Genomic DNA, 11,819 nt, shown 5'->3' with positions numbered 1-11,819 from the left:
AAAGACAAACAGCAAGGGATTGTTATGTGCCGTGACATGCCAAGAAAGCCGAAACAGGAACAAAATCAGAGTCAGAGACAAACCGACAGGCCGAGGTCATACACATACAATAGTGCGGTACAAAGTCAGAATCCAAAAAGAGTAATCAGAGGTCCAAGAGCAGAGGTGAGGCAAGCCAGAAACAGAAATACAGGGAAATAAGCGCCGGAAGCACGCTCAACTGAGACTAATAGCTGGCCAAGACTTATGGGGATTAGAATTGAGCAAACGTGGAGTATGCTGGAGTATGTCTGAGCCCAAGTGTGCAACATTTGATGTTGAGGGCAACTTCAACAGTCACCACTAGTCAAATGCCATATGCTCAGGTTTGGGCAAATGTGCACATGCTCTGGACTCTACTGGGCATTTAAAGACTTTATTGGCATCCAGAGACCTGGACCAGACACAAAAAGCACAGACTGACAAAGCAAAGTGGAAAGACCAGATGTCAATCACCTAAGAAAAACAGAGCTTAACTGTTAAGTGGCCAGAGGGGACTAAGCAGGGAAGAGACGGGTGTGGTAAGAAATCAAATCACCTGAGCAGAAGAGCTGTGTTCAGACTGGTGCAAATAGAACATAGAATTCACATACAAAACTAGGCTAAAGGTGCATTCTCGCAGCCATATACCACGAGCCGAGGACCACGCCAGATGCCGAACAGTCACGGGCATGAAAAGTACGATTTGTCACACATTATAAATAACTAGCACTCACTCAGCACGTCACGAAAGGATGGAGGGGGGGGTTATCCTAACACTCCTTTATCTCTCAGCAGTATATCACATACTTGCCCATGACATCTGCATATGGAATGGACATCATTCATACTAGATAATCTGCTACTCCGGTTCTGGTCATCAGATCACATAGTATTGAGCTATTAATTGCCAATAATTCTCAGTCCTACTGCAGCAAAAAAAGGCTGAGTATTGATGTTTTATGAACATTTTTGGCATTCCTTAGAGCATATATCCCCCAGAGAAGCCTGTATCCTCCGCCCGTCCCTCACATCCCATTCCGTACACGTTCCAGGCTGCATCACATGTTCTCTTTGCTCCCGAGACCTCAGGGGACTCCCGTAAATCTTCTTTCCTCATCAACATAAATAGTGTCGTTTCTTTATATCCTCATTACTGCAAACAATCCAGAAGCTTCTCTGCACAATGTGCCACTCCACCTATTTATGCTTCTCCTTTGGGGCCGGGGATAAGATTGTCCCCCCGCATTGACCTAGTTGTGGTTTGAAGAGCGAGGTGTTCACAAGAGGATCCTGGGAAATGTGCTTATTTGTTTAATAAGTGGGATTTGTTCACATGTCCCAGTATAAGATGACGGCTCTTTCCTTAATTACAAAACATAAAGCAAACAATGAGGTTTCCCTGGATTATAGAGGAATTCAGTCCAAACAAAAACTCAACATGGACGAAAGTATTGGAAGGAAATTAATAGCATATGTGATGTCCCACCACTGGTGTTTCTTTCTCTCCTGTGCACCTGTCAAAAAGCTCATGTTTTTCTCAGGTTAAGTAGTGGATAACGTATTACATTTCCCCACTAGGTGTCAGTATTTCTTATGTACTTATTTATATGCACAGCTGAAGAAGGCCATGGGTTAATGTTTTGTGTGTACCATGTGTTCCATGCTGACCAATAGGAGGTGTCCTTTTCTTTTCCGCCTATTATCTTTCTACAAACAGTCTTTGAAGAAGCTAGGCAAGGGCTTGACTGATGTAAGGACCCCTGTCAGGGACAGCAGTTCAGTGCAGTTGAGTCTAGTCACGAGTGTGAACAGATGCAGTTAGGGACCATGCTTCTTTTAGCACACCCAAGGGAGAGTTGTAACTAAGAAACACCCTGACCTTCTCCAGGAACACGTCAGAAAAGAGCAGGGCAGTATCCTGACAAGATAGGAACTAGTCCCAGTAGGACGAAGCAGCCGTAATAGTAAAGGTCTACATATCCTACTGCGCAGTGCAGGTAACTTGGAAACCTCTAACACATAGCTACACCCAGATAACCATGGCTAGGGCTTGTACTACCCTACTGGGACGGGTTCTACGATACCAGAGGGCAGAAGGCGGTCAGACATTGTTTATATGTGAGTACGAGTAACCCTTCACTATTAAAAACATATTTACTAAAGGTTCCGGCAGAGTACACAGCTACACTGGGTTAGGGCTCCTCTGGCAAACTCCTCTCCTCAGCTCTACTCTTCACTCTATACGCACCACTACTACTACCTTCCTTACTTCTCTCAAGCACCTCCTCCAAGCACTAAGGACAAGAACTCCAGTGTGTTAGGATTACTGTCTGTAAACTGTGTACTGTTATACAGAAAAACCTTACAGTAAAGCTGTTATATTTTTATACTACCGGGAATCTGTCATCCTCTGTCTGCACCGGCACCTATACACACACCACCGCACAATTTGGGTCATTTTTCCCCTTTCTGTGGGTGGAGGTACTGATAGTCCTGGTGGGTCAGTTGACACTCAGGACTGCCGTGACAAGAGCCCAAGGGACCCGTAACAACCCAGCAGGTCACCAACCATTTGGGGATCACAGCCAGCCATAAAACAAGCACATATCAACATCTCACCTGTGTGCTGGACTAGCACTGGCATCATAACAACCCGCACCACTGGCTGAGCTGACATGAACACCAGTACTTACATCACCTGGTGGACCACCACACACATGTCTCACCAAGATTAAATGATATACAATTCTATAATCTATAATATAGGTGTAATTAATATCCATCTCTTATTAGTAAGTTGTTCCCTGCTCCTGAGTTACATGTAGTATACTCCTGAGCTACACTCACTATTCTGCTGGTGGGATCACTGTGTACATACATTACATTGCTGATCCTAAGTTACTTCCTCTATTATACTCCAGAGCTGCGCTCACTATCCTGCTGGTGAGGTCATTGTGTACATACATTACTGATCCTGTACTGATCCTGTGTTACATCCTGTATTATACTCCAGAGCTGCACTCATTATTCTGCTGGTGGGTCACTGTGTTCATACATTACTGATCCTGTACTGATCCTGTACACAAATAGAGAAAAGCTTTATGAACTGCATTGATAGAGTTAATTCTGTAGGACAAATAGCTGACATAATGGAAACCTCCTTATTGCCTTAATGAGAGATACAAAGGCAGATACAGCAGATACAATGTAATGAACACTGTTACTAATTGTTAATTGTGCAATTTAATTAGATGCAGATGACAATTGGCTTTTCAGGAAATCTAACATTCCTATCAATGTGTTTTCAATTAAAAACTGCTTTACGGACTTAAATGGTGGCTGATGTGTCACCAAACTTTGTATAAATCAATCAAAGAAGTGAATATAAGAAACTGAGAGAAACATCCCTCTTTTCCTTTTTTTAATGCTTCTTCCCTTCCTTGACCCCTGATAAAAGTAAACTCACTGAGAGATCAGGTTACAGCTGCCCCTAGAAGTCTACAGATAGGGGTCATTTATCTCATCCTGTGCTGGATTCATAGCTTACACTGCTCAGTACTGCTCTATAATGTCCTCCAAGCTACATCTGAGGTTGCGCTATGGAGATGTAGGGGGACATGTATCAACGGGCGTAAAAAAAATTTCAGCGGAAAGTGCCTTATTGGGCATGATTTTATTCGCAAATGGCCGATTTGCGAATAAAATATTTGCAAATCGTCACTTTCCGCTGGCTACGCCGGGGGGCGGGGAGGGTGTGTGAAGGGGGCGGAACGGAGGGCGCGGACTCAGAGTCTGCGCGATTCACCATTCGTTCCGCCAAAAGATACGCCGAAAATCTACTCCAGTCCTCAGCGGACTTAATAAACGGCGGACTTAATAAATGTCTCCCTTAGAGTAGATTTAAAGCAGTGTGTGTGTGTGTGCGTGCGTGTGTGTATGTGCGTGTGTGTGCGGAGTATGGGAGACCTCTTCTTACAAGTCTTTGGAGTATAGAGGAGCAGTCCAGTGTGCTCATTTATTTTTTATAGACTCTTAAGAAGGAGTCCCCTGAAATGACAGATTTCTCAGTTGAACATATAGGGGGATCTATCAAGACTGGTGTACTAGTAGCCGGTCTTAAGTTAAGCCCCACCCCCTTTTTCTGGGCCGCGTTTACTAAGAGGAGCATGTCTCTTAGTAAATCTGGCCAGCCATGTGCGAGTGAGGGATACATTAGGCTGGAGTGGTGTTGAACCCACCCCAGACAGTTGGCATCTCACCAGCACTCCCAACAAAAGAAAGGAAAGATCAACCCAAGTGCACGTGTGTGTGTTTGTGTGTGTGTGTGTGTGTGTGTGTGTGTGTGTGTGTAGATGTGGGCTAAGCCAGAATCAAGTGGGTTGGCAAAAATAGGATACTTTACTATGGATCAATGTAGTGCAAACAGTACATGTAGTAACAGTGCAGTATATATCAGTACAAATCTTGTAGGATGCTTAGGTGCTGGTATTGAGGTAGAACACTAGTGCTTTAAGTAGAAAAGTGCTTTGTAGTAGAGAGAGAGAGAGAGGAGAGGAGTTGCCAGAGGGGCCCTGCCCAATGTAGTAATGTGCTCTGCCAGAACAGTTGAGGTGAACAAAAGTAGTGAAAGAGAATACTCATACTCACAGATGACTTTTAGTCTCTGACCGCCTTATGCCCCCTAGTTGCAAGCTACCCATTCTTTGTGGGTAGTACGAGCCCCAGTCCTTTGTTATCTGGGCAAAGCAGATTTCTGGGCCTTCCCAGTTGTCTTGCACTGCGCAGTGGAATACGTAGACGTTACGTAGCCTTGTCCCACTGGGGTCAGTAACTATAGTTTCTGAGGTAACTGCCCTAGACATTTTAGAGAGGTTCCTGCCATGGACATGGTGTTCCCTGTTTGGCTTCTCTCCCTTTTGTAGAAGCTTAGCACCTCATATTCGTGGCTGCTTGCATAAGAAGGAAAATCTTTAGTTGCTGTCCAGTGTCCCTGACAGGGGACGTGGCCAAAGCCCAGCCCTGGCTTAACTTAAGCAGAGACTCCTCTATCCTCTTCCTCTCACAGCAAGAACTAGGCTAAGACTCACCACTTCCTCCTAAGAACTAATTTCTCTTACAAGACTAACTAAACCCTCCTGTGAGTGGTGGGGGCTGTGTGGAGAGAGGATAGAATCAGAGAGACAAGCACCTGCACCTATGAATGGACAATACACAACATGTGACACACAATAGAGTTAACCCTTTGTACCTTCATCTGGCTCCTCACATACACAACATAAGTAAAAAATATAAGTAGTGACACCTAGTGGGAAAAACACTATAGTACAGTTGCACCATCTCCCACTTGTGTGAACCTGAGGGGTGCAATAGAACAGCACCTTGTGCTGGGACACTACAGTCCTGCAAGTTATGGCAGCTCAGGGGGCCCAGTGTATTTGTAACGCCTGAAGTCGTGGATCCACTGAACCGTCACTAGCGATGGCACTAACCTCACCAGGGAGCAGTGGGAGACAGGAGCGGGGCAAGGTAAGGCGCCCCCCGGGGCCGAACTGGTAGCAGCGCCGGGTCCCTGCACATGGACCCCGGCGGCTGCATGGGGTAGAGAGAGGTTGCCGTGCGGCCGTGACAGTATTGAAGGAGCGGATCATCAGGCCCCTTGATGAATCGGGACTGGAGATGAGCAAACCGGAACGTTCGGTATTTGATTAGCTGGGGCTGCTGAACTTGGATAAAGCTCTAAGGTTGTCTGGAAAACATGGATACAGCCAATGACTATATCCATGATTTCCACATAGCCTTAGGGCTTTATCCAACTTCCGCAGCCACCGCTAATCAAATGCCGAAAGTTCGGGTTTGGATCGACTCGAGCATGCTCCAGGTTCGCTCATCTCTAATCGGGACCCATAGCAGTTGCTATGGCTGCTACAATGGTAGTTACGCCCCTCTTTCTGCTGCTTACATGAAGATGTCCTTGCCCGTTTTATACCCAGGGCACCTGTGTCATTCATTGTGCATGATACTGTAGTCTGACAACACCAAACTGGACTTTCTGTTTTATAGAAAGTAGCCTGTGACCTTATAACAGAATGGCATCAAGTGAGCCATGAGCATGGTCAAAGCTCCAAACAATTTCTCCCCACTGTAGCCAGTGTAGGGGATCCTTGTTCTAGAGATCTCAATCCTCCCCCCCCCATACTACGGTTGTTAACAGAGGAAAATTATATAGTTGGACCCCCACCACCCCCGCCTTGTTGACAGTCATTATATCTGGGATAGCAGCCTATAATTTGTCTCGGTAAGTGTAGAACTCCATTACGCCCATTGACCCGTCCATGTATAGCACAAGTGACCCAGGTCCTCTATGACCGCCTCGGGGCTGACGGAGAACCCACTTACACCTCCTGTAATCTAATAAAGCTGCCTGAGCTCTGCACCATACGACTTTGTCATTATACAACGACTTTGTTTGTAACGGTTCCAGCTCATATACGAACATCAGAGATGACGGAGAACACTTTGTATCCTCTCCGACCGACACTGAATATAAGGTTAATTATAGAGAGGCGATTTACAGAAGATTTGCTTATTTATTTTCATAAGGATAATTGATTTTCCGCTGGAGCGGCATCATCCGATGGGCTGAGATGTGGAGGCCGCTATATTCATTGAATTAATTAGACATTATAATCTGATCGGTTTCTGGCTCAGGCTTCTATATTCCTAATGAGGAATTCTGTAAAATACTCCAAATGGAACGTCTCATGGCTCTTTTTTTAACCTTGTAGATGTTTATTTAATATTTTTAACTGATTCCCTGGAGGCAGCCATATTGGAAACACACGCTGCCTTATTTGACTCCATGGAGTATGGCTCCTCCACAAGAGGCCAGGGGAGGGGTATACCAAACCTTATATATGCATAATGTATTTAGCGTTATTCTCTAGCCTTATCATGGTCTTTGGCAGTATTATACAGCTGCCATTAACTCGCTGTCACTTTAATCAGAATGAGATGACTCTGTACATCATACCCCAGTCTACACGGCAAAGCTGCAGAAACAGAAAGCATCAACCTATTGTCTCTGCTTAATTAGTAAGTAGGAAATATGTTATTTACTGATAACACATCCCCTTTAAGAGGTCGCTCGGCTTTGTATAATCTGTGTTAGAAGGATCTCTCGACAATGAGTTGATCCCAGTGTAATGATGACAGCAAGCTTTACAGACTTCAGTGCACTGCTATTCTGGTGAAGGGGCTTTTAAAAGTGTAAATATATGTGTTTTTAAATAAATATTTTTATGATTTTTTAATCTTTTTCCACTTGCTGGAGTATTTGTGGGCAGCGCTAACCTATATGGACCAGTCATTTGTCTTTTGCACCTTGCTCAATTATAATCTAGTGATGGCGCAAATAAGATAGCTGCCCTCTATTACACCCAATTCCCCCATACATGGGGCGTGAAGTCTAAGGGCCCTATTGCATCAACAGACATTAGGAACAAAGGATAAGGACAGGTAGCAATAAAAAAAAAAACTGCCTTGTTTATTTCTAGAGAACCTTATTGACACAATCTATTAGAACTTCTGGATTGTTCCTTTAAACAGGACAGGTGGCCAGGGCATCAAGAGAGGATTGATAAGAGTGTTGCACATTGGCCCTTTAAAGGGGTATTCCACTCAGACATAACATTTGATATGTTGCTTCCCATGGTGAGACTAACAATTCCTTCCATACTTCAGTCTCCTTCCCCCAGTTTTGAGCCGCTGCTTTCTGCTAAAGACTAAAGACCTGTGTGTAAGCTTTTCTCTCTGTCTCCCCTCCTCCCCCTCCCTTCTGAGACGGCAGGCTTTATCTGCAACACTGTAGCTTTTATGTCGAATTGCTAATGAACTCACTGTGATTATCCCTCCTAGCATTACAAAGAAGCTACAATGTTGCAGATGAAGCCAGCCAGGGACTTGTTTACATCAGCTGTCTCAGAAGGGAGGGGGGAGGAGGGGAAGACAGAGAGAAAAGCTCACACACAGAATTTTGTGTTTTTAGCAGAAAGCAGCAGCTGAGAACTGGGGGAAGGAGACTGAATAGATAATAACAAGTATGGAAGGAATTGTTAGTTTCAACATGGGCAGCAACATATCAAAAGTTATGTCTGAGTGGAATACCCCTTTAACTATCAGGAGATACAGTATAGAAGTAAAGAACATGCAGGAGAGAGGGGCCAGCAGGGGGCAGTGTAAAGGAAGCCAGCACCTGAGGCGGCAAGTAGCAGTAACCTTCCCCAATACAATGCACATTGTTAGCAGAGAATTAGCAATATTGTGAGACCAGCTTTAGTTGTGAGCGGAGAAGATGAATAACAATGTGGCTGAGTTTTGTCATTTTATTGTCAAACAGTAACAAATGAGCGTTTCCTCCGAGTCTTCAGCGTCTGTGGACCCCAGGGTGTAACCTCCATCTGCTGGCGCACCTGTTCCTGCTATATACACAAAACAGATTTACCAGAGGAATCAGCAGCCGGGTGGCACGTGTGACGGGAGCCGTACATGTCGGTGCTATCTGACTGATGGACGTCTCCAGCTATGACGGACATAAGCACAGACAGAGGCCGTTCACAGATGATGCCTCCTATTAGACGCTAACAGTCTATCAGTATGTGACAGCAGGAGCAGCGCCCTCCGTGGCTGATCACCTCCCTGTTCATCCGGCTGATCTGCGTTCACACTGGATGAAAAAAAAAATCTTGCAAAAACAAAAACAAACGTTCCATTATGTGACTACGGTACAGCGTGTGCGGAACGCGATCCGGCAGCTCCGAGGAAAATCTTTTCATCTAAAGACCTCAAGGTGATGTGCTGCGCGTGTCACTAATGTACCGTACATTGTAGTAACATTTCAGGGCTGCGTGATGGGGGCGGCACGGTCACACACTGCTGCCGTCATCATTCACACAGAGATACAAGAGAAGCTCAATGAGTGTGCTGAGTGGCAGAGCAATAGCGGTCGCAGAGGTGACAATAACAACCTGGACCGCACACTTGGTGGCCCCGCCAGCATCCCCCCCCCCCCTTATCTCTTACTTTCAATCTAAAGTTCCCCTAAATTGATGGTGAAAATTACATCCAATTCAGGAGAACTTCAGTGAGCAAGCCTGCACGCTGCTCTCCCCGTATACAATTATATCAGCACATGGCCGAGTCCTGACAGGAGGGGAGGAGCCCTGTGCTCCCTGTCCTACCACTTGTGATTCTCCGTAATGCGGAGCACTGTGATTACCTCCACCTGCACTACACTGCATCCAGACCTGACCAGAAGAGGTCAGAGCACAGCGGGAGCCAGGAAAGGTGGGAATTACAAGGGGGGCAGACTAATATGGGATGTTTTCCCCAACCTGTGGCTCTCCAGGCTGCAGAACTCCAACCTCCATCATGTTCTCCTGACAGTTCATGATGGGGGTTGTAGTTTTGCAACAGCTGGAGAGCCATTGAGAAATAATAATTAGAGGTCAGTGGTACAGTACATTAGAGGGGACAGTGGTACAGTACATTAGTGAGGACAGTAGTACGGTGCATTAGAGGGGACAGTGGTATAGTACATTAGAGAGGACAGTGGTACAGTACATTAGAGAGGACACTGGTACAGTACATTAGAAGGGACAGTGGTACAGTGCATTAGAGGGGACAGTGGTACAGTACATTAGAGGGGACAGTGGTACAGTATATTAGGGGACAGTGGTACAGTACATTAGAGGGGACAGTGGTACAGTACATTAGAGAAAACAGTGGCACAGTATATTAGAGGGGACAGTGGTACAGTATATTAGGGGACAGTGGTACAGTACATTAGAGGGGACAGTGGTACGGTACATTAGAGGGGACAGTGGTACAGTACATTAGAGGGGACAGTGGTACAGTACATTAGAGAGAAGTGGTACAGTACATTAGAGATGACAGTAGTACAGTACATTAGAGAGGACAGTGGTACAGTACATTAGAGGGGACATTGGTACAGTACATTAGAGGGGGCAGTGGTACAGTACATTAGATAGTACAGTGGTACAGTACATTAGAGAGAAGTGGTACAGTACATTAGAGATGACAGTGGTACAGTACAATAGAGGGGACACTAATACCACATACCGCATGACATGGAAGAAATCATGTTTTTCTAGAACTTGTCTCTCCATCAGACAAGTTCTACTTGTTAGATGGTTTCCTCGACAATAAGCTGATCACAATGTGACCCTCTGCTGAGATCAGCTATAATCTGAACCGAAGCTGGGCAGTTAGTTACTAATTCCCCTACAGCGCCACCACAGGGGACATTAGGTATTACATAGCTCACAGTCAAATGATAGGGTTTGTCTGAGTAATGTTTTGTATTTTCTTTGGACTTATTTTATCCATTAGTTATTTTTGTGCATTTTTCTTCTTGTTTAAAAGCAATAAATATAAATGAATATATATTTTTTTTATTTAAACTTTTTATTAATTTTCAAACTTTACAGAAATTTACATTAACAAGGCATATACCTTATACTCATGATACGAAGCAAACACATAAACAATTATAAGCAATACACTAAGTCCCTCCCCCCCCCTCCCCGACATCTGATTCTCTATATTAGCCTATTATTTTATATATCACTAATTCTTAGTATATTTTACCTTAATTTTATGTCTCTTATCCTAGCTTCTATTAGGGTAAAGCTGCAAATAGTACATGCACCATTTTTGCCAATGTTTATGGGATCTTATAATCCCATCCATTCCTACAGCTATTGCAGTTTCCATCTTATAATTGTGTTGTACCTTAGCTATAACCTCTAGTGTAGATGGGATTTCACTAGATTTCCATCTTCTAGCTATGCTGCTTCGAGCTGACATTAATACATGCAGCAATATTACCCTGTCTTGGGGTGGAATGTTCTCAGTTTTCAATGAAATCAATGCCAGACCTGGACCCCAATTTGGTTGGTAACCAAGTATACTTCGTATGAGGTCCTCTATTTGGGACCAGAACATCTTAATTAAATGGCATTCCCACCATATATGAAGCAGAGTGCCATTACTCTCATGGCACCTCCAACATACCGGGACATATTTGGAAAAATTTATGCTAACTTATATGGTGTCCTATACCATCGGTATAATAATTTGCGGGATGCTTCTAGGTGTCCAATACAGTGTGATACTCTAGATGGAATACTATATACCGTGTCCCATTCATCCTGTGTAAATATATGACCTAGGTCCTCTTCCCATTTCTTTGTAAAGGTAAATGATTTTCTTTGAGATGATAAAATTCTGTATGTTAGGGCGAGGCCCTTTTGACTTTCTTTTAAGTTGTATAGGAGTTCTTCATATTTTGTTGTTTTAAGATCAGATAATGAATTATTTGATTTGATAGTGTGAAGGCAGTGCCTCAGTTGAAGGTACTTATAGAAATCTTTATTGGAAATCCCATATCCATCAGCTATTTCAGAGAATGGTTTAAGACTAAGGCTATTGCCTTCACAGATATCATCCAGATTCTTTATTCCCTTTTCCATCCAAGTACTATAATCAGAATCTAATATCAGTAATTCCATGGTTCTAAGTGGAATCCTTTTTGGTCGTGTAGGTGCTAACACTGTTTTGACTATGTTACTGTTAAAAATCCTACATCCAGCTTCTAATGTAGGTGATAAATGAGAAGAGGATCTCTGAGATAATCTTGTGTGCCACACCCATGCTCTTAGGTCATAGCATTCTGCTAATTTTTGTTCCAATTCTACCCATAATCTCACATTATCTTTTAC

This window comes from Dendropsophus ebraccatus, chromosome 8 (genome assembly GCF_027789765.1).
Source record: "Dendropsophus ebraccatus isolate aDenEbr1 chromosome 8, aDenEbr1.pat, whole genome shotgun sequence".
NCBI lineage: Eukaryota > Metazoa > Chordata > Amphibia > Anura > Hylidae > Dendropsophus > Dendropsophus ebraccatus.
The sequence above is the reverse complement of the archived record's forward strand: the minus strand, read 5'-3'. Positions refer to the sequence as shown.